Here is a 22,767-nt window from a genome sequence, read left to right on the forward strand (position 1 = left end):
TTTCTTCGAGGCTTCCAAGGCAAATTCAATTCCAAAAAAAAGCCAACGTCGCTTTCTTGTACTTCTCTGTAGTGTTCGAGGTCCGTGCAGTGAAGCATCATGTGCAGGGGCCAGATGCTTTGTTAGTATGCATAAATAATACATTTCTTGCTCATTCTACGTGGGTTGCTGTTTCTCTTTACATTCGAACTCCTGCTCTTTGTGTTTCTCTGTTTCTTCCACTCGCTTGCCATTCCAATATACCTTCCAGTTCTCGCATCACGTGCCTTTACTTTAAAAATCTTTCGAAGGATTTGAAAGCTGACGAAGACAGTGCCAACTCAGCAAACCCACATGTAAATAGGCTTAGCAGCATAATTTCTGCTCTACATGAAAAAGAGAGAGAGAGAGAGTGGGAGAGAATGACAGATCGATAAACGTCTCCAGACGGCAGTAATTGAAACTATAGTTTCTCTGGGCATGGTCGGCGACACACCTTTTAATGGCATAGCTGCAGGGGCTCATCTGAAATTTCCACGGGTGACTGAAGAAAGCGGAAATTTTGAGGTCGCTTGCAACACTCCTCCTCCTCTATAAGGTTAGTGTGTAATCAACCATTCCCAAGGGATTTCAACGAACTCCAAGGGTATTCAACGAAGTCTTGTTCTTGAGGAAAAAACTAGTTGCCTAATGGCCGCAAATAAACCTTTATAGTTCCAAAAGTACTCTCACATCAGCTCTCCTAGGATTCAGGCAATAAATTATCAGATTTTTACAGTACCAGTCCTCAGGAAGGAGTTATTTGAGAAATTGGCTGATCCACTGGAACTTCAGACATTTTTATTTATAATTTGCAACATTCAAATATTTATAACTTGTGAAAGAGAAAAAGTTAAAAAAATTTTAGAAGGCTCCTGTGTTATTCCATTTGGGATTGACTCTAAGAGACAGCAAACTGTAGATGACATATGATTCCGCATGAGACCAAGATATGCAACAGCTAGGGAAGATACTCCATGGATGGCGTTGGAGAGTGAGTACAAGAAATGGGATGGAGAATTAGTTGGATAATCGATGATCTTTGGAGGATGGTAAACGTCCCTTATGTATTCACACTCAAACAGGAGAAAATGGTTCAGTTCAGTTAGATGTTTGGCGTTATCCACTAGAAAGTCGAATGTTAAAGTTTTTGATGGATGAAAAATGGATGGGTGGATGATACCAACAATTGTGATTCTGATGAAATGCTGCACAGGTGGATTGGATGCTCTGAAGAAAAAATTCTTAATTTTTATTTAGCAGATGGATACACACAACAGTAGAAATGGGGGGACATTTGAAAATTTATTAGACTAAGTAAAACTCTCTTGGTATTTTACATATCGGAACACTAGGAAGTAATTATCTTTAAGCAAATTGATCTTTATCAATATACAGCTATAATATATTGAAAATACCTGCAAGGATTTTAAGGGCACCCCGAAAAAAAGACCAACGAGGACACAACGGATGAGCGAGATTGCCACTTCTGCCAATCCATCTTGGAAAAACTTCCTTTAAAGATTTTTGAAAATTCTGAGAGAAGTGGCAAGGTGCTCCATCTTGCCGAAAAACTTTCCTTGGAGAACTGCAAGATAACTATCTCCATTAACCCGTCAGACACATCAGACATCGACTTTAGTGGAATCCCTTTCGGGTTCCCAGACGAATCCCTGATTTTACCCAACAGATGATTTTTGATCCACACTCGCACACACACACCCACATCCTCGCCACAAACCTCACACCAATGACCACAAACAAGACTACTTTGTAAAATTTAAAAGGTCAGAAATTAGAAACACTTCATCTTGAGGAATTAATAAATCTTGTAAACGACGCCATCGAAATAGATCATTTTAATTGATGAAACACTTATGAAAATGTCTCTGAGGAAAGTGAATGTTTATTATAAAATCCACCAAGTGCCATCTAGGCAGTGAACTTTATCGGGATTGTAAAGAGCAGACCTTGCGCCAGCAATTTGTAACCCTCAGTAATGGAAAATAAATTATCCACGGTGGCATAAAGGAGTGAGGGGGGCCGATACTAAGCACGGAGTTCGCGTAGGAATATTTCCATGGAAACGGTTTGAAATCTAAGCACATACACATATGGTTATTTAACACCAAGCAGACTTGCCTTTTGCAGGCTTTCCAGTTACTGAACACCGGCAAAAGCGAGCGCAGAAATGCACGTGATCCCACGCACCAAAATAAGATTAAGAAACGCCGAAACGCAAACAGTGGAAAATTTAAAAATTTTATAAGCTTCTATCGATCGATTAGAGTTTGTTTAAAATTATAAACACTCCAATTGATCAATAGCATTTGAAATCGGATAGCTTGTTTAAAATTAATCTGCACGTTTCATATGTCGTGCATCTGAAGAAGATCTTTTTTTTTTTCCCGAAACGTAGACTGATGAATAAATTGAATTATTTGCGAAAATTAATCAAAGTAATCTCCACAATCAGAAAATTAGATGGTAATCTTCCCTACTGCGTAAGAAGAACACGTTTCTTCATTTCTAGAAGCCATTTAAAGCAATAGTTTTTCTAAAAGAGTTTATTAAGAAGTTTTTGTTGCCTTTTTTTTCACAACCGGATGGTTTTTGCAACTTTTCTTCATTTGTTATTATTTCTAATTGACTTCCTTCTACCAATTTCGATAAAGGTAGAAAAGGGTATTCAGATGCAAATTCGGAGAATGTGGACACTTTAATATTTCGGGCGAATTTCATTTCCATATTTATTAACTGGCTTTCTCACGGGCGTTCAATCTATCGAGTGAATTCCACTTACCAAATATTTTCGCTTTCAACCTTAATTTATTTTTCATTTTTAATTTTCTGTTCGCTCTCGTGTATTTTCTTAGAGTAACAAGATAAAAACCAAAGCGAAACCATAAATTACTTTTATCGTTATCTCTGCGCTGCATTACGCCCTTCGTTTTTTATATTTAACCTATTAAGAATGAAATGATCTATAGAAAGTAAATGAAGCAGAAATTCTGAGCGCCTTTCATCTACACTGTCCTCTAAAAGTTTTTTCGATACCCCGTGGATTTATGGATTTGATCCTAAACCGAATCAGTTGTTCTCTGAATCACAGCCTTATGAAATGTATTGCTTGTTTGATGTGTGCGGGGTGACAAGGTCAAAGATGACATTCAACTTTCCACCCGTATCAACAATTTGAATTCAGTTATTATTTGCTGCACACTTTTCTCTTGAAGTACTGTTTTCTGCCACATATACTCCTTTGAGATGTGGAAGAACCGCTTGCTTTTCAGTTATTAAAAACTTTTGAGATGGATGAGTTTGAAAAACCAATTATCGCTTTCGTCTCTTGAATCGTGGCTCCTGCTAAACGTACACCCACGATCAAAGTCTTTTTCAAAGATCTGATAGATCATGCGTTTCCTCCATTCTGGCTTCATTTCTTCTGTCCGTGACTGTCTTAATACAAAGGTTCGTATTTTTTTGGCCAGTGTATGTATATAAAAATAAAAGCAGCGAACCCAACTGATTAAGTTTCTGTTTTTAGGCGAATACAGTTCTGGCAATTATTTTTTCAGAGCCATCAGAAGTTTATCAGAGCTATTTTCTTCGGCTGTTAATATCCGTGTCCGCGGATCAATAAAAACAAATGCGTTCAAAGTCTAAAATGTTTCCTTAGAAGTTCGGGATTTTTTTTGTTTTTTTTTAATTCTTCCTTCTATAATTGCACTCTGCATTTCTGTATGCGCTGAAGTTTAGACAACAAATTTAGCAGAGACTCATCTAGAATTCCAAAGAGTGAAGAATACGAGATAAGAATTTTAATTGCCTGGAGAGAGCATACCAAGCTGTAAGAAGACAAGTTGTAAATAATCGACCATCCTTTGTCTCCCTCGCGTTTCCAGCGCGTTTTTATTTCTACAACTGTTGCGCTAGGCTGAAAATGTCACACCGTAATGAGAAAATTCCTTCTTCTGTTACCCGCCAGAGGGAGTCTCACGAGCTGAGGATTAAACGGAATAACAATCAGTTTACTGAGTGTGAAATGTATAATGGGGTCTTATTTATCGGCTCAAACACTCTCCCATATAAATGAGGCTGCACTCTCAAGATATTAGTAACCTTTTATCCAAATATCCATTGGATTCTATTTCCAAACTCGCGTTATAACAGAATATTTTTAACACTTTCGCTTCTCCACTGAACATTAAGTTGACAAATCTCCTGATTCAGTACTCGGAATATACTATAGTTCTTTGAGCATCTTTGTCCTTTTCGCTTTCATAAGCAGTGTTATCAGAAAAGTAAATATGTCAAAAACCAATGGAAGGGTTAAATTTATTTCCACTTCCGATTTCCAACATTTTCTGTCCGTCTGTCTGCCTTTTTGTTACGCTCATTATTGTTGTATAGATAGGGACAAATATTATAATCCCATCTGTTTGTCTTTTTGTTACACTCATTATTGTTGTGTAGATAGGGACAAATATAATTATGCAGTTAGATAGGTGAAGCAAGGGTTAACTTGTGTCCACGACCTTTGAAAACACTGAGCAATGAAATTCATTGGATACCTGCCATTTCTCAATGTTTTTATCAGTTGCTGACGCGAAGTAACAGGACCTTTAAAATGTATAAATATTAACATTAAATAAAAATTAACTTAATCATGTTTGATTAAAAATTATTTTCGTGTTATTTCTTATTTGAATCAATATTTCGCTTTATTTTAAGCAATAAAAATAAAACAAAATATTTCACGCCACCTGTAATAGTTAATTGTAATTTCGCACGCAGTCGTCAGCTGTTGTGTTCTCCTAGGTTTGTCAGGGTTTTAAGTGATTGGACACAAAGAATTCCCGTTATTATAAAGAGAGCTGGGTTCTAGGCTATATATCTACCAATATATTTCATCATTAATTTTAAGAGTATGTTTCAGGATGTTTAGTCTTTTTAATATTTAAATTTGAATTTAAAGAAACCAATGCGGGCGCTAAATTTATTCTTACTTCGGATTTCCTGCCCGTCTGTCTGTCATTTTGTTACGCTCATTATTGTTATGTAGATAGGGACAAATATGATGATGCAGTCAGATAGGTGGCGCAAGGGCTAGCGTGTGTCCATGACCTTTGAAAAGACTGTGCAATGAAATCCCTTCGTCACTTTTCAATGTTTTTATCGGTTGTTGAGTTAGTAGGTCTTTAATAGGAACCTTAAAATGTATAAATATTAAATTAATTTAATTATATTTAACTAGAAACTGTCCATTTTCGCGTTTTGTGTCAATATTTCGCTTTATTTTAAGCAATTAAAATAAAATAAAATATTTCGTGCCACCTCGTGGGCAATTTTAAAAGTTTGATATCTTTAGGATGTTTAGGATTTTTCCCCTAAATATTCTTAAGTAATCTCGGAAATCCGTTTCTTATTAAGGCATTACTCCTGTAATACACCTGCCCAAATCCCATCCGAGATGAAGAATGAACAGTTTCCATCCACGCGTAAGGAAATCACATGTGATGATTCATCTCTTCTTTCATCGTATATTTATGGCCACCCCAGCGGGCCGTATGTAGAAGGGTTTGCTGACAACATATTCCTCTCATTGGCACCTAGCCTATAACTACCATTTTAGCAAGGCGCTACCCCCTGGCAACGATCTTTGCTATTGATTGTTGGTATAAAAGTGGCGTCTCTTAGGCAACAACGCGCATTTGTGATTTGTGTAGCCCTGCCACCCGTTGCTACGTTCACCTCATTTCTAAGATATCTTACACGAAGACAAGTTCACTTTCTACCACCACTCTGAGCAGTTGTTAATGTCCCAGAATTATGAGTGGCTAAATATAGTACAGAATAAACCTAAAAGATAAATGGATGTTTTCATTCCCTAATAGTTCGCATGGCGACCAAAATTTACTACCGGCCCTTTATAATTTATCTAAAACGAATTGTCAGCAATATTTCTACAACTTAAAGACACTAACCAAACAGCTGATTATTCCTTCGGATCAGCTGTTTTTTTTTTTTAACTTTTTTATTAAAGCCACTTTCGTTTCTGCTACTGTGGTGGGAGTCCTCCCCCTCTGTGGGCTTTTGTTACCCCTAGAACTAGGGTAACCAAATTTCCAGAAACAAAAATCAGGAAATTTTCAAGGTCAGGCTATAAAAGCCAAAGTGATTACAAGAGCATTCGTTAGCGTTGTTGACGCTAAGAAATTAATTAACATTGAGGGGCTGTACGCTAAAGGGTTGTTATAATAATACAGCCGCCCCTTAACTGAAAATAGTAGTAGTAGTAGGGTTTTAGGAGAATTAGCGACTAAAGCCATATTGCTCCGTGTATACTGTTTGTAAATTGATGAGAGCCATCTACCCCCTAGTACTGCCTGGTAACATAGAGGGGCGACGTTCTCCACGTGGTGTGGGCGCCGCACCTTGACCCCTGCTTACGTTGGTTCACACCTGGGTGGTCATCCACAGTGTGCACGTGCATGGAGGTTATATCCAGGGTCCCACCATCGTGAAGGTGCAAGCAGAGGATTTGGCTGTCACAGATCGTCCGGACTTCACCGAAATTGGGTCCACTTGACTTGAGTGTCACCCGAATATCAGTTCCATCAGCGTTTTAGACTCCCAGGTACCAAGTAGATCTTGTCTGACATATCTGAGAGAATGTCTGTGACAATCTCAAGGTGATGGACAACTTCAAGGACTGCCAGTGGTTCGCATAAAAGTGGATAATTTTCCATTAAGGAACAGTTGTGGATCAGACGGTATCCTCTGACTTTCTGGAAGAACTGTTTTACTGCATTGCAATCACAACTACTCCAATTCATAAGTACCTCCTTTAAAGAAGGAATTGAAATCTGCCAATAGATCGATGTAATTTATATGGATCTAGCCAAAGCCCCGATAAAGTTAATGAGCACATTTAGCTATATTAGAATTGACAGCTCTTTACTAGATTGGTTAAACAGCTTTTTAACTCATAGTAATTTTAACCTGCAGTTTTCAATTCTGGATATTCTTCCCAATTTCCATCAAGAGAGGCGTTCCTCAAGGCTCTTCTTTAGGCCCACACCTGTTTTCCTTATTATTTATGAGTGATCTCGGTTATATGATCACGGTACATGATCTACCATCCATCCATTCCAAACAGTCCAAACACGTGCCACAACCAATCAACATCCTTTTATTCTCCAACTTCAAACTCTCAGAACCAACTTTTCTTCTTCCTCATTTATTCCTTCAACTTCCGTTCTTTGGTACAACCTCCCTTCACACGTATTTCCTGAAAATTACAATCTACAGGAATTCAAGTGCATTGTCAACAACTCTCTTCATCCATCTTCTCAATCTTCGACCTGAGCATGGTACTGAGTAACCACAAAAAGATGCAAATATTTGAGAGGATAGAGATCCATTTAGCAAGTACGGTAGAACACTTCACCTTCTGGACCTTAATTTTACTTTTAATGCTGTTAGAAAAAAGATTGATCTTAACTCAACGAAATTGAAAAACTCTTCAGTTTTTTGTGTGCTTTGATTTCCAGCAAAAAATTGGCTCCAGGAGCCCCCGCACAATTTGTTAAAAACATTTCTACTGCAAGAAAGAGTGCGAGTCACGGGTTTTTGAATGTAACATTACAGTTTGACATTGAATTCCCACGAAGTCGCATAAAATCTTTCAGTCTTTCTACTCGAACTGTATAATGGAGACATTTTTAAAATAGTTATTCTTGAGATTTTAATTAAATTCAGGAGGGTTCAACGAATCTTTCAGAACGACCTAAATACAAAATAAAATTACATCAAAATCTCTCCATTGGGAGTCGAGTTATGTCATGCGGACGGACGAACGGACAATGAAATAACAAGTGCCCGATATTTGTTGGTCCAATTCGAACGCTAATAAACCTTCCAACACCTGGCCTCTACTAATTTCGCATTCAATTGCATGATGGGATAAGCAAGGGAACGTTATTTCCTTAAGCCAATTATTTCGTTATCTATTTGAGCATACACCACTCTTCACGATTCTACAGAATCGCTTGTTTCAGTTCCGCCGTTTGACATGGAATCAACGGAGATGGTGACCTTTTCGAGAGACTCCAAAGTGCACCTCTTCATCTCTCCAACGTATGATTACTTCAACACTACGTCATATTGTTCAAACATCATTGAAGTCCTTGAAGGACTTTCGGTGCCAACAACATGGGCCATCTTCATCATTGGAAAGTTTATGGAGCTCGGAGCATCTCCACTTACCATGAGATCGACTGAAGCTTTAATCCAGCAGTTTGAAGTAGCCCCTCATTGAATTCTCTCTTGGATATCTCTCGTTAATTTACTCCTGCTATCCCTCGCCGGTATTATTCAAATGGTTCGTCTTTGTGCAAGAGAGGGTGGCCTGTGGTCTCTAACTGAAGATCCTCTCAACTCTGAAATATCTGCCATCATGATCAACGTATCAAGTGACGTAGAAGCTTGTGGATTTGAAATGGGAGATAAAGTCTCCTTTTATACGAGGGGCGTTCAATAAACCTACCTCTATGAAGGAAATGATAGAGGCCAAAATCCTTTTTTATTTTTCAATGTAACCCCCCTCCCTGCACTTGAATTCCATTTTGCTGGCAATGAGGAAATACCAGACAAATAAAGTTCTTTGTCCTGTCCATCAAACAACGCAGAAACAGCACTTCAGTTCATTATCATCAGCAAAGCGACGTCCACGTACGTTTTTCTTGAGGTGTCGAAATAGTCGCTGGGGCCAGATCTGACCTGTCAGGTGGATGGGTAAGTTATGTAAAGTCCAAGCAGTAGCAACAGCTTGTGCACTGGTGCCTTGTCCTGAAGAAGCAGCACACCTCTGGAAAGTTTTCCACGGTGTTTTTCCTTTATGACATCCCTTAAGTTGTGCAATAGAGATGCATATGACTCCCCCGTGACTGTCTGCTTCTGTTCCAAGTAGTGAATTTACAAAATTCCCTCAGAATTCCAAAAATGGTGGCCATAATCTTGCCAGCTGAAGGTTGTGTCCAATTTTTTTTTTGCATGGGAGGAGACTACTTGTGCTTCCATTACATTGATTCTTGCTTGGTCTGAGGATCCCAGTGATGAACTCATGTTTCATCACCCATAACAATTATGGAGATGAAAGTTTCAGGAGCCCTTCCATAAAGCTCTAATTCTCCTCAGAACAATGTTTTCTGAATTGCTTCTGCACAGGGGTCAGAAATCTGGGGAACCACCTTGCACTGACCTTAATCATCCCTAAATGTTCATGGAGGATGGTTATATGATATATGATAGGGAATATGATATATTCCCTACCCTTGTAGGGAATATATCATATTCCCTACAAGGGTTTCCGTAGAGTGGCACATTTCTGAAGTGGTCGCTGTCACAGGCCTTCCTGGACGTGGATCATCTTCGATGGACTCTCCACCACACTTGAATTATTTTGAAGTGAATTTTACCTAGTACTCTGAAGCTTCCATTCTTTCATGAATGGCCTTTGGCCCATTTCCTTCTTTGGTTAGAAACTCCAATTTCAGCAAATCCATAATTCGATACAGTTGTCTTCTTTTTGTTACAGCAACACAATCTAAGATCAGAATTAATATGATTCAAGTTGAGACATGTAGGAACATGATCAATCATGAATCATTGAAATACAACTATGGGAAGTACCTTAGGTAGATAATTTATTGAACGCCCTTCGTATGTGATCAGAACGATCAAAAGATCGCACAGTCCATTGAGCGCTGCTATATCGGCTGCCACAAAATCATATGAAGCGCAACATAATGGCCAAAGTAATCTCTTTTTTCGAAAAAAAATGGAAAAAAAAGTGGATTTTAAATCCTTTCTTTTTTTACGATATTTTAAATGCTACTTTCTAAGGAAATTACTGGATACGAAACTGCGGTTGAAACATTTTTAAAAAATATATAACCCTCAATCACGCAAGACTCTCATCATCCCTTGCAATAACCATAAAAAGGAGATATTAGTCTCCTTAAGAACCCTTAAATACGTTTTTATTTGGATTTCTTCTGAAATACTGGCTGTTATGCGCTTTTTTTGGTAGCTATAGTAACGCTGGAAACTGGAGCCGTTCACAAAATGCGCCAATGGGTAAATGCATTACGAAAATGCAAACAGACTTTGAGGAAATTACCACAAAAGCTTCCAATGACAGAAACCGGAAGTTGGGGTGATTCAGTCACACGTGACTATTTACATCAAGCAGTCCATCTCGTGTTACGAAGCCCTTATTTATTAGGGTGGAAATTGACAGTTTACCTCCTACATAAGAACCCCAACCTGGATAAAAACAAACCTTTAGGGATCTGGCCGGATTTGGATCTGTGTTAAAGGAGCTTAAACTGTGGAATAAAGAGGGCAGCGATATTTTTTTTTTCCATTTACTGGCATTTGTCAGAAATCCCTGTAATTTAACAAATTCTTGCCCTCTTGGGTAGCACAGTTGGTACAATCACCATCCTCCCCACACTGGATGAAAAAAGACCTGAGTTCGAATTCCGTTCAATGACACGAAGAATTCTTATGGGGTTTTTCCAGAACTTAGCTGAGTAAGTCGGTCTCCATTGTGGATAGCAAGGTCCCCCCATCGGAAACTCTGGTTTTTCATCCAGCAAATCAAACAAATCGACCAAAGAACACATGCAACTTATGAACATTTGCACAAGGATTGATGAGGTAATTCTCTCGTGATCTTGATGTGTTTTACACCCAATTTACAGACAATTTTCGATATCAGGAAGGCACTCTTTTGGTCGATTCTTCCTTAAATATGTTGGTGCAGCCCTGAAGTCGACCTTCCCATCGGACTCGAGGTAGGCAAAATGACACTTTTGCAAGCCCGTGTCTTTTGTTCACTATGATGTAGCATATTGTCGCGATGAAACAGAAAAGAGACCCCTAAACAGCTGGGACATTCCAGGAATTGTGAAATTGCCCAAAATGAGTTTTATTCACTGGACTAAGCCCAATTTGATTTAACGAAGTATTTGATGTGAATTTTTAAAAACAAGAAAACGTAAAAAGCAATTACTGAACCCGCCTACACCGAAAGGCATGCATCGCAGCTAATCAGCAAGAATTAAGCCGAACCTTTTTCCAGTTATTTCAAATATGGTTTCCAATCTTATTTATCCACAGTCCTTCCACTTCTATATTCATAAATCCAGTAGAGTTATCGATCCCTAAACACCCCATAAATGCCATTTATTGTCCAATTTCATCTGCGTGAGTGCCCCATCTCAATGGACAAATCCTTCCATCACGTGGTTTACTGCTCCCACACATTTCCTGCCAGCGATGTCCTCGTTCTTGATGTAGTTACTCCCAGATTTACAATCCTTTCATTTCTCCTAGGAGAGGAGCACAATAAGAAGAGCTCCCTAAAAATAGTATTAACTCCTGGATGAAAACGGAAATACAGCTATTAAGGTGCTCCTATGGATGAGGTGGTTTTATTGAACCAAGAAGAAATCCTCGTGTTGAAAACACTTACAAAATAAGCCATTTTTTTGTGGTGGATTCAGTGAGGTAACTTAACCCTGTTTGTTCCTCACGATCTTGCCAAACACCTGGGATGAACACACGTGATGAGGCAACCGAGGAGTATCATGCATGATTAAACAGCGAGCAAAGTTTGATGGGTTTCTCAGAGAAGAGAAGGTACAGATGGCCTCGCGACTAGATGCCCCTAACAAATGAGTCTCAGACGTCACGCAGTGGGGATCTGTTTATCTTCATAGACGTCACAGATGGAGCTGCTGCTGTAAGGGCCGGCTTAGCGTGGACTTTCTGAGAAACCACTTGGCATTATGCACTCTTTTGCAAGATTTCTTACCTGGATGTAATCAATATGAATTATGGACCTTCTGACAACATAATAAAAAACGAGCTCCCAGTTCTCTTATGAGCGCGGCGTCTGTTATTTTAATAACTTATGACATTCCCCCTACTTTGTAGATAATATATTCATAATGAAGTGGTGCATAATTTACATAACTTACTAGACCACGTGATGGTGACGTCACAGAGAGACCTGTTTACGTGGATACTGCAAACAGAATCCGGCACAAAAACACGGACGGTGATCTTGCGACAATATTTGTTCACTTGGAGATATATGACATTGAAATGACCTTGAGAGCTCCATCAGAGATGATTTTAATGTTGCCTAGGAGTCAGTGATAACCCCTTCGGTTGAAAGTCTGGGTATCTGATGCCTGCAGACGATATTATAAAGCAAAAGATTTATAAATTATAGGCTCTCATCGCCTACTACGAGTTTATTTCTCTACTGGACTAGATCCAGTTCGCTTTATGGAAAATTTGAAAAGAAGAGGCAAAATGGCCACATTGTAAATCTGGAGCGTTGAAGACTACTGGAGAAAACCTCACCCGTTTAGTATGACGATTCTGTTTATAGAACTCAAAATAGCTTCGTATAATCAAAATGCAACACAGGTGGATGGCTAGACACTGGCGGATTTATTATAAAAAATGAATTTAAATTACGTAGAAACATCTAAAACTTATGTAAAGGATATATTATCAAAATAGCAAACAGAACGGGTTATAGTAACAGAATACCATCATAATAGCTTCATATAAACAAAATACAACACGGATGGATGGCTAGATACTGGTGGATTTATTATAAAAAATAAAAGTTAAATTACGTAGAAAAAGCGAATTATGTAAAGGATATACTATCAAAATAACTAACAGAACGGGTTATACTATCAGAATAGCTTCATATAAACGAAATGCAATAGTGGTGGATGGTTAGACACGGGCGGATTTATTACAGATACTAAATTAATTTCAGTTAAATTACGTAGAAAAACCTAAAAATTGTGTAAAGGATATACTATCAAAATAACTAACAGAGCCGGTTATAGTGTAAGAATACTATCATAACAGCGTCATATAAACAAAATGCAACACGCGTGGATGGCTAGACACTGGTGGATTATTTTAAAGCTAAAATTTATGCCAATTTAATTATGTAAAAAGCCTAAAACCTATGTAAAGGCTATACTATCAAAATAACTTGCAGAATGGATTATACTATCAGAATAGCTTCATATAAACGAAATAGAACATGCATGGATGGCTAGACACTGGCGGATTTATTCTAAAAGCTAAAATTTATATCAGTTAAATTACATAAAAAACCTAAAAGTTGTATAAAGGTTATACTATCAGAATTAAACGGATATCAAAGTTAAAACTGCCCCAGAAAGGGTGAATACAAAGGGCCAATCTCAGCCAAATGGGAATTATTTTGTTCTTTAAAATAAAATATATTCGTTACATATTTACATTTATACGCAACGCATTTCTTGTATTATATTTATCATAATGTACACTGACTGACCACATTATTAGGCACACCCACCTAATAATGTTTTAGGAGCACCGGCAAAAATTCTTTTTTTTGTTTTAATTTCTCGGAAGACGGCTGAAGAAGAACTTAATAAACGCAGTGAGTGTTGAAATCTCGTGTGGGTTCCAGGCACGAGGTCCTAGTGGCGGAACACGTGCCGAGTGTAATTAAAGAGAATCCGTTCTGCTGTTTAGCGAGGGCGATCGACTGAAATTATCGGCGAACGGGAGTGTTCTGTCCAAGTGCGAAACGAAGCAGCGGAGCCTTCCAGTGTGAGCTGCACCAATCGTTAGCAGGGCGCCTTCGCTGTCTCAAATACCTCGCGCCTCCAGAGCTCTCCAGTTGCGTCGAAATTAGCAGAAATACCTCAGGCAGAGTGGGGGGGAAAGTAGGGGGGTAGTATTCACGTAGTCGGTGAGAGTGACAAAATTGCCCTTTAAAAAACCCCCAGCAACGGCAGAGATTGTGGCCCAAAAATTTTAAGGAATTCTCCGATTATAGGAGTAATTTGATTAAAGGAGAGGAGGTTCGGATAACTGAGAATTTCTGTTGATTAGGAGGGATTAGCGAGCGTAGATGGCACGAGGTAACTATCGCAAAAAAATGTCAAACAGCGTTTATTTCACCGGGGCCTCTCCTGTTATAACAAGGTGGGGTGGGGGGGAGAACATTTCCACGAGAGAAGAATGTGGAGATGCTTTAAATAAGAGAAGTCAGGACATCGATCTTAGTCTCCTTCTCTCCTACACACGATCCCCAAAAGCCATTTTAACAAGCTATCGCTGCTCAGAAAGTGGAAGAATGTTTTCTTGGAGGAAAGAGAGTCACAGTCGAAGAATAACAGAAGAAACATTTTCTTCTTATTAAAAGTTCTGGCCTTATTAAGTTTACATAAAATGAGATGCTCCATGGGATGCTCCTTGGACAAATAATTCAGAAATCTTAAAAGAAACTTAAATCTCTTATTTATTATTCTGTAGTTGAACTCACTTCATGTGCAAGATTAAGCGTTATAATATGGCGATTTTTATACGTATAAGTACACTACTCAACAAAATTAACAGACCACGTGGTGTAGCACAGGCAGCAGCAGCTGTTTTCCCGTCCTTACCACGAGGAGATGGGTCTCTAGTATCCTAATTGCTCAAAAAAGGGCAGATCCCCCATCCATCGAAGGCAGTGGTGGGTGCCAGTAGATTTCTGTAGATGCCTAAACTAGAGAAAAAAAGGAAATGAAGATATCAATTCACTGAGGTCATCACTGATGTCTTCGTGGATTGCAATACTTCCAAGGTATTCATTGATGTGCCGTTGGAACTCGTCCTGTAAACTATCAATAACTGCCTTCTTCTATTGAAAATGGTTGAAATTGAAGACAGTTTCAATCAGAACTTTTACATTGTTGGTTGAGAATTGCGGAAGTTCTTCCAGAAGGCAATTTTTAAAGTCACAGTAACAAGGGCAGTGGAATTCAATATGCATCCAGTCTTCTTGCTGTTAATAAAGGCAGGTGTCAGTATCTTCTAAACCCAATTGAAGGAGTTGATTTGATGGAACCGTGTCCAGTGATCAGAAAGGACGTGTAAATATTAGGAGAGAAGCAAAACGAAATTCGCCGATCAGAAGCAAACAGTACCTTATCGATAAACTTGTGATCCTACCCTTGACTGAAGTGGACCAACGATCTTGCCAGACGTTGATAAGTTTTCCCTGCTTTATATCATTTAAAGAGTTTGCAATAATACCAGAAAATTCCATTGGCAATGCGTGCTTCAGATGATAACAAAACGATCTAAATATAAGATGAAGATCTAATGGCAAAGGTCCAGGTATCAGTTGTAAGGAATCCATAGAAACTGTCCTGCAGGCAGGTAGCATACAAAGCAGCATCGAGCGCTGAAGAAAGCACAGTTTGAGTCGAAATTTCACAGTTATAGTACTCTGAAACCACATTGAAGATCCATAACTAACAATCTAAAGAAACTCAGTTTTGTTGTAGAACTTGGGCGTCTTCTTTCCAAGATTCCATTCAGATTCTGGGATTCTCACTTAGTTATAGTAATTTCTTGACCATCTCCAGAAGGTGGTTGATGTGAAAAGTGAAGTCTAGCCAGTCATCTAGCACGATACCAAGATATTTAGAGTTACACACGTAGGGTATTTGCTTGCCATCAATCTTAATACCAGGAGGGCAGCTCATATTAAATTGATGGTAAATAACATCTCATCTTAGTTTTTCCTTGAGATACAGTAAGTTTGTTTTGTTTGGCACAAGCAGTTAGGTCCAAAAACACCGTAGATGCTCAAGCTGGAATCGACTAACCCAGCAACTTTGTGAAAAAGACCCATAAAAATTCGTCACATCATCGACGGGACTCGAACTCAGGTCTTTTCCACCCGGTGTTGGGAGGAGGCTGATCCTACCAAATGGGCTGCCCACAAGGGCCATCCTTGAGGGCATCCACGCGAGAGTGGTCTACTATTCGTCTTTTGGATGATACTTGGATAAATCGGTCTCCGAAGTAACTGCAGATGACCTGATAAAGATGCATTGAACATTGAACAGCACGCAGAGCTTCGAATGCATTTTCCCACAACAGAGAATCGAACGCACTTTCAAAATCAATGAAGATAGCTAAATTATTATTATTATTATTAAATCAGTTTATTTCCCAAGAAACCTTGAGTCACCCCGGGACGGCTCTGTGCCAGAAGGGTGTGAATATTTACAGACTAAGGTACGAGGAACACATGTACAATAGACAAGAGTACATGCGTGCTCGACCCGAGATATTTACAGGATTAAACATACAAAAATATACAAAATATAAAAAAAAAAAAACAGTCAGTCATGTCCAGGAGCAGGTGAGTATTATAAGTTCATAATCTGGTAGCAGTTCTTGAGGATTTCCTTCCTGTAGGGCTTGTCTTCACAGAACCTATCAGGGTGGATCCTAAATTTATTGAAGATCCGAAGACAATTGGCTGGAAACATGTTCCTCAGGGAATCAATGTTTGATAGCGTAAGCCGTAGAGGGAGACAGGAGTCAGGGTGCTCCCCTCTTGCCCTCCTCGGGCCACAGATTAATGTGGATACCGATGAAGCATCAATTCGCCCCGTTATAAGCCGTGCAAGCGTGAAGACATTTTTTGTCATGATGATATGTCTCCAGGGAGTGGTGCCCAGATTTCCTTGTAGGATCGATCTGGAGATAGTTAGGGGGTGGCCTACCACCCTGTTCATCCATCTAAGCAACCGGTACTCTAAACTGAGATACTTCTGAAGGTATGAGGCAGGGGCAGATGACCAAATTTCTGAAGTATAGAGAGGAATTGGCGTAATACACCTGAGGATGTGCCGAACAAGCAGCGCTGGCTGATACACACCAACGAGCTCTTGACGTACTGCCCAAAGAGTCTTCTGCCTCATCCTGGCAAAGTGAGGCTTAAAAGTGAGCCCAACATCCCAGGTGAGGCCAAGATCAGTATGAGAGGTCACCTTTTGTACCGGTTCCCCACTAACAAAGATTTGGATATCATTTTTAATTTTCTTTTTGGTTATCGTCAGTTGCGCTGATTTGGAAGAGCTCAGATGCAGCCCAATTGTGGCAAGATAACTTTCCAAGCTCAATATCTGCCTAGAAGCTTGTTCGTTGATATCATGAATCTGATGATTATGATCTGAGCTCATGTAGAACTTCAGATCGTCGGCATAAGAGACAAAGTTCGGATTCTGAGCAAGGAAAGGCTCCAAAACTGCTGCAAACAGGATAGCTGACAGTACACTTCCTTGTGGAGTGCCTCTTGAGACGTCAATAGTTACTTGAAAGTCATTGTGGGTCACAGACAGATGTCTAGGAAGTAAAATAGACTTCAAAATTTGAAGCAAGGTATCTGCCAGGCCGAAGTGGTGTTTCAGAATGGTAAAAAGAACTGGAAGGTGTATTTTGTCATAAGCCGATTTTATGTCGAGGAATATGATATCAATCTGTGATTTGTTGTTGAGGGTGCGCTGAATTCTGAAGAGGGTATCAAGAAGATTGGTAGTTGTCGATCTCCTTTGTAGAACGGTATGCGGGTACTCGGGCCTGTGTGCAAAGCAATGATGGGCAATTGTTGGCTGAATTACGTTTTCAAAAATTTTGAGTAAACAACAACTGATGGATATTGGTCGCAGGTCTTTAGGAGATTTGGGTTTCTTGATCTTTGGAATGGGCTTAACATAGTAGGTTTTCCAAATTGAAGGAACTATTCCAGATTGCAGGAATTGTCTGAAAAGGTGAAGACGATCGACTATATATGGGCTGCAAATTTTGATAATAAAGAGTGGGAAACCATCCGGACCTACAGTGGCTTTGTTGGGTAGTTTATTGATGATATCAATTAGGGCCTCTCTAGTTATTTCTATTTCAGACCCGTGTGCCCTAGGTAGCCAGTCCTCCTGAGAGAGTGAGGAATCAGAGTCAGGAAAATCTGCCTGCAGTAAGTTGAACTGTGCCCATTCCTGGACAAGCTTTTTGTCAATGGCTAGATGATGATGTGAAAGGATCCTTCTACCACTCTTCAACCTATTGAGAACAGCTTGGTTAAGGACCTGCCTTTTCTTTTTCAAGAAGCAAGCTCTTTCTTTCTTAAAGATGGAACGGTCTGAGGGAAGTTGAGTTTTCTGCCATTTCCGGTAGGCCTTCTGCTTCTTGATGAAAGCCATCTTAGTTTCCTTATTGAAACCCCGATTCGACCTGTTACCAATCCTGGTGATTCTGGCTGCACCGTGTAGCGCAATTAACTTCAATTGTTCCGACAAGAGCATAACGGCATCCTCCAACGGCTGAGAATAGAGACGCCCCCAGTCAAACCCAATCAAGCATTGGAGAATGAACTCTGGCTTCAGATATTTGGTAGAGAAGGCTATCCTAGGCAATTCAGCGGAGTACTCGTCAGGTAACCCAAGGGAGTTGCTCGGTAAGGATAGTTTACATGCAATTGGCGAGTGATCAGATTGGAATCGAAAGTTGCTAGGTAGGAGTTTGATATCTTGCAAGTTGTGGAAGATTAGGTCCAGCGCTTGACACGCTCTAGTTGGTTGCGTCACTAACCGTGTAAGGTTAAAGGCCCTCAAGTGCATTCCCATGCCTGGGCAGTGGCAAGTTAAAATCACCTGCTACAACAGTTGGAATTTTAGGCATTAAGTTGGTTGCTAACCACGTGAGCAGCTCAGCTCTAGAGTCTTCATTGTGGTCTGGAGGAAAGTAAACCAGGCAGTATTGGATTTGAAGAAGAGGACTCCTCAGCGTCAGGGAGACTGCCTCAAAGTTGTTAGACTGACTCACTCGTGTCCTTATTGGCTGGAATCGATCGTATTTCGGGTTCAAGTTCTCAACATGTTTCTTTAGATTTCTTTAATATATTCCTGGGTCAGTGGCTGAACTAATTCCCCCCTTAGTCTGGTAACCATAGGCTCGTGCTAGGAATGATGATTTTGAAACAGCCTCCTTGCATCTAATATTCTCTTTCTCACATCAGATAGGTGAAAGTTCCACCAGAGTACCAACACGCTCCAATTTTCTTCCTTCTGGTTGATGCAGCAGTACCACGGAGAAGGACTGCTTGTACATAAAAAGCGTACTACTCTGAATTCAGTTGATTTAGAGAGGCAAGGTTGTCCTCATTGAAGGCCAATCGTAAAGAAGCATGGAAGAGTAGCCATTTTATAAATTTGATAGAGTATCTACGAAGATTCTGTGGTGGTGGATGAACAACATTTTGGTTTTTAGAGATGCCAAAGGAGATTGCCTTGTGGTCGCTACACGTGTCAACTACTGACTTCCTTGAGTAGAGTCCACTTGAATTAAGTCTTCTTAACATAGTCCGGTTGGTAATGTTTTCACTTGTGGCTGCAGCAACCTCAAGAGACAATTGATGGCAGGTCGACGTAGGGTTCCATCTCAATAAAATAAATTGTGTCCAATTTATTTTATTGAAACAAAACTTACACCAGACATTCTTTGTGAATCGTATGGCAAGAAAAAAAGAACTGAGTATTGAGAAAAGAAGTGCTATTAGAACTCTGTATAACGAAAGAGTCATTCCATGAGGAGTATTGGAAAAAAAAGTCGATGTTTCATTTAAAGGATTAAAAACTACCATTCGAAGATTCAAGGAAACTGGCAGTTTCCTTGACCATAACACTGATTTCTAAACGCAATGGATGATTTACCGCACCTGAAATCCAAGATAACTTCAACAAGAACAGAGAAACTCCTGTGTCATCATCCATTATAAAAGTGTTTTAAACAGGTAGGACTTCATGGGCCTGTAGCAATTTCGAAATCCCTTGTTAAAATCAGAAAATCCAAAGAAACAGTTGGCTTCGGCTAAGAGCCATCAACATTGGACAACTGATGAGTGGAAAAACGTACTGTGGACAGATGAATCCAAATTTAAAAGTTTTGGATTCAACTGAAAAAAAAAAAAAAATGGTGCTGCATTGTTTAGGGCCTACATTCAGACACGGTGATGGTTCCATCTTGATCTGGGGTTGCTTCTGTTTTTGTGGAGTTGGTGACGACGTGGTCAGAATTGAATGAGTTTTAAGAAAAGAAGGGTACAAAAACATTCTAACATAATGCAATGTCCTCTGGACTTGGACTTTGTGGAAAAAATTTTATATTACAATAAGACAGTGGCTCGAAGCACAGCTCTAAGTAGTGCAGAGACTCTTAGCAACTGAACAACAGGAGGGGATCTTGCAAATTATGGTGTAGCCACCCCAATCGCCAGACTTAAACCCAATAGAGCTTTCATGGGATCATCTGGACCGTCAAGTCCGTGGAGTCTGTCAATCTTCCCAAAATTTATGAGGAACCTTGCAGATCTCTTGGAATAATTGGAATTTGGAATTGGAATTGGAATCTCTTGGAATTGTTAGTCAAGACACTATTATAAAATTAATCGCCAGAATGGCACGTCTGTGTAAGGCAGTCATAAAATCTCGTGGAGGGATCTTATGGCCGGAGAAAGATACCTATCGGACTGTATCGTCCCGACAATTAAATTTGGTGGAGGCAGCATGATGATCTGAGGTTGATTTCATGGTTTGGCGTGAGGGCCATTGGTTGGTTGGTTTGGACAAAAGCACGAATGCTGTGGTCTGCATGGCAGGCCTTAGATGGTAGGCAGAATCTGTAAAGACGATATTCACTTAAACAGAGGAGGTGAAAGGGTTTTTGCTAATGCCATTGTTAAAAAATTAAGGGTCAATTGGAAATTAGTTCGAGAGTAAGAAAATTGTCATACGATCGGCGCAGGTCATTAAATGAGCAATATTACATTCTGCATCTAGTGTAAGAGCGCTTGTGTGCAACCATTAATTGCCATGCCTTTGGGACAATATTCTCCCACCTTTAATTGAGTTCTCTTGAAGCATTTCTTTTGAAGATTGTATACAGTCGGCTGTTATTTGCATCCAACGGCTTCTGGCACGCAAGCACTTTATAAACTCTCGGAAGATTCAGAATCCACTCCTATTAATGGTGTGTGCCATCGTTGAGTTAATAGAGAGAGATGCAAAGATGCAGCAGAAATCCTTAATAATTGTGGAGGAAAAACACGTCTTAGATGTCGGCCATTAAAAACCTTTTGAGGGAAATTTTTTCTTAGAAGTGAATTTTCCCTTTTCTACTCTAATGCATCACGAGCACTTGGAATCCATAATTGGGATGGATTTTCATTTTGCAAGGGACTTTGAATGATGAAAGGATTTTTCATGTTCTTCAAAGGAGTCATCGACTACCATCAGTTAATGAGGTTTCTTCAAACAGTCTCGGAAGAAATAGTCCAGTCATCTAAAAAAAAAATTCCTTCAACCTTGAACAGTCCAACACGAACGACACCTACTGGCAATGTTTACAATCAGATTTTTTCATTATCTGAAGCGTATTTCTACACTCCTTTTATCCTCTGAAGAATTAGCGAAAATTATAATCCCAATTTTTGAAAATTATCTGTCCTTCTATGGATAGCCTCGTTCCCCTTTAAGACGCTATCTTTAGCAGAAGATAATCGCTGAAAAGAATTTTATTAGCATTTTAAGCAAGGTTTATAATAGTATGAACGTATACGTTGACAGCCCTATTTTTATCCCCTTGCCAAACGAAAGTAGATTTTTGTACTTCTGGCGTTGGATTTCTCGTCTGCAACACTATCACGTGACTGGGTGAATATGAAATTTGCATTGTTAAGTAATATTTCTTTTGCACGTGACTTTGATTTTAAGTAGTACAAAATATATCCGCCAGATGGGTAATTTAGAAAATATTAACAGAACTGTGTGTGGAGTTCCTACTGGCAGACGATCGTCACATTTGGCGTTTTTAAAGCGTCTAAAATGCTAGCGAAAGAGGCAGAGACGTCTGCCGCGTATGACCTTTCGCACAATAACTGTTTGAAACGTAACGGAGCGGGCCACTTACCTTTCTGGCAGTAAACAAGAGCAGACGTCAACTGAACGCAAAATTGTTTTGAAACTCCATTTGCGAGACTCCGTCTCAACTTCCGGCACTGCCACAATAACTGCGAACCCCTGGAGGGTGAGGACAGGGCTCCTCAACTCGTGCACTGACACAACCTCTGTTTTTCCGCGCAAGCGTCTCCGATGCACCAAATATCCTCACCAAGCGATCAGCGGTGTTTTAAAATTCCGACGGTGCAATCGTACTGCCATGTTACGGCTGGCATTTACGCAGCGTTCATATCCTCCGCTAGCCATCACGACGCCCGCGTGTCCTGACGGCGAATGCGATCAACAGCTCGCCACCCCGGTGACCGACTTAATCAGAAACGGAAGATGGAAGTTCGCGCATGCGCACTACACTTCTTCCTTTTTTTTTTTTTTTTTTTTTTTTTGTCTTTTGGTTATCGGGTGCAGCACCTGCTCGTGTCTGCAAAGATGTGCAGGATGGAGAGAAAAGAAAATTGGTAATAGGCAACGTCCAGGGCCTTACATAACGCCCAGGTAACGGCTCAATGGTTTGGGTGTGTCTGCCAGACGCTAACTAGTAGGGGGGGGATTATTCCTGGACCAAAAGATCAACGCGTTCAATATTTACACACCCACTTACTAGTAATTCAAGTGCTCCGAGCGAAGGTAATTTCCGGTGTTCTGATCGTTCACCTTAAAATTCCCACTGAGGCCGAGAGTAATCCCACCGTACGTCTAAGTGCATCTTACATGACAGACGAAAGGACTTCGCATTTCAGCTTAAATCTGATTCGTTATTGTTTAAAAGCAGACGTTGCAGCTCGCTTCGAAGCAG

At 39.8% G+C, this 22,767-nt stretch overlaps 1 protein-coding gene across 1 annotated transcript in view; it reads right to left on the reverse strand.

Moving 5' to 3' along the window:
* LOC150087719 (uncharacterized) overlaps positions 1–22,152 on the reverse strand; it is a 174,132-nt gene extending 151,980 nt beyond the window's left edge. Inside the window, exon 1 of the mRNA XM_090369917.1 lies at positions 21,925–22,152. The gene's annotated coding sequence lies outside the window, so the exon portion shown is untranslated. The remainder of the gene's footprint in view (positions 1–21,924) is intronic.
* Positions 22,153–22,767: the final 615 nt, after the last annotated feature.

The sequence above is a fragment of the Mastigoproctus giganteus genome, chromosome 3, assembly GCF_048544385.1.
Source record: "Mastigoproctus giganteus isolate SK-2022 chromosome 3, ASM4854438v1, whole genome shotgun sequence".
NCBI classification, from domain to species: Eukaryota; Metazoa; Arthropoda; class Arachnida; order Uropygi; family Thelyphonidae; genus Mastigoproctus; species Mastigoproctus giganteus.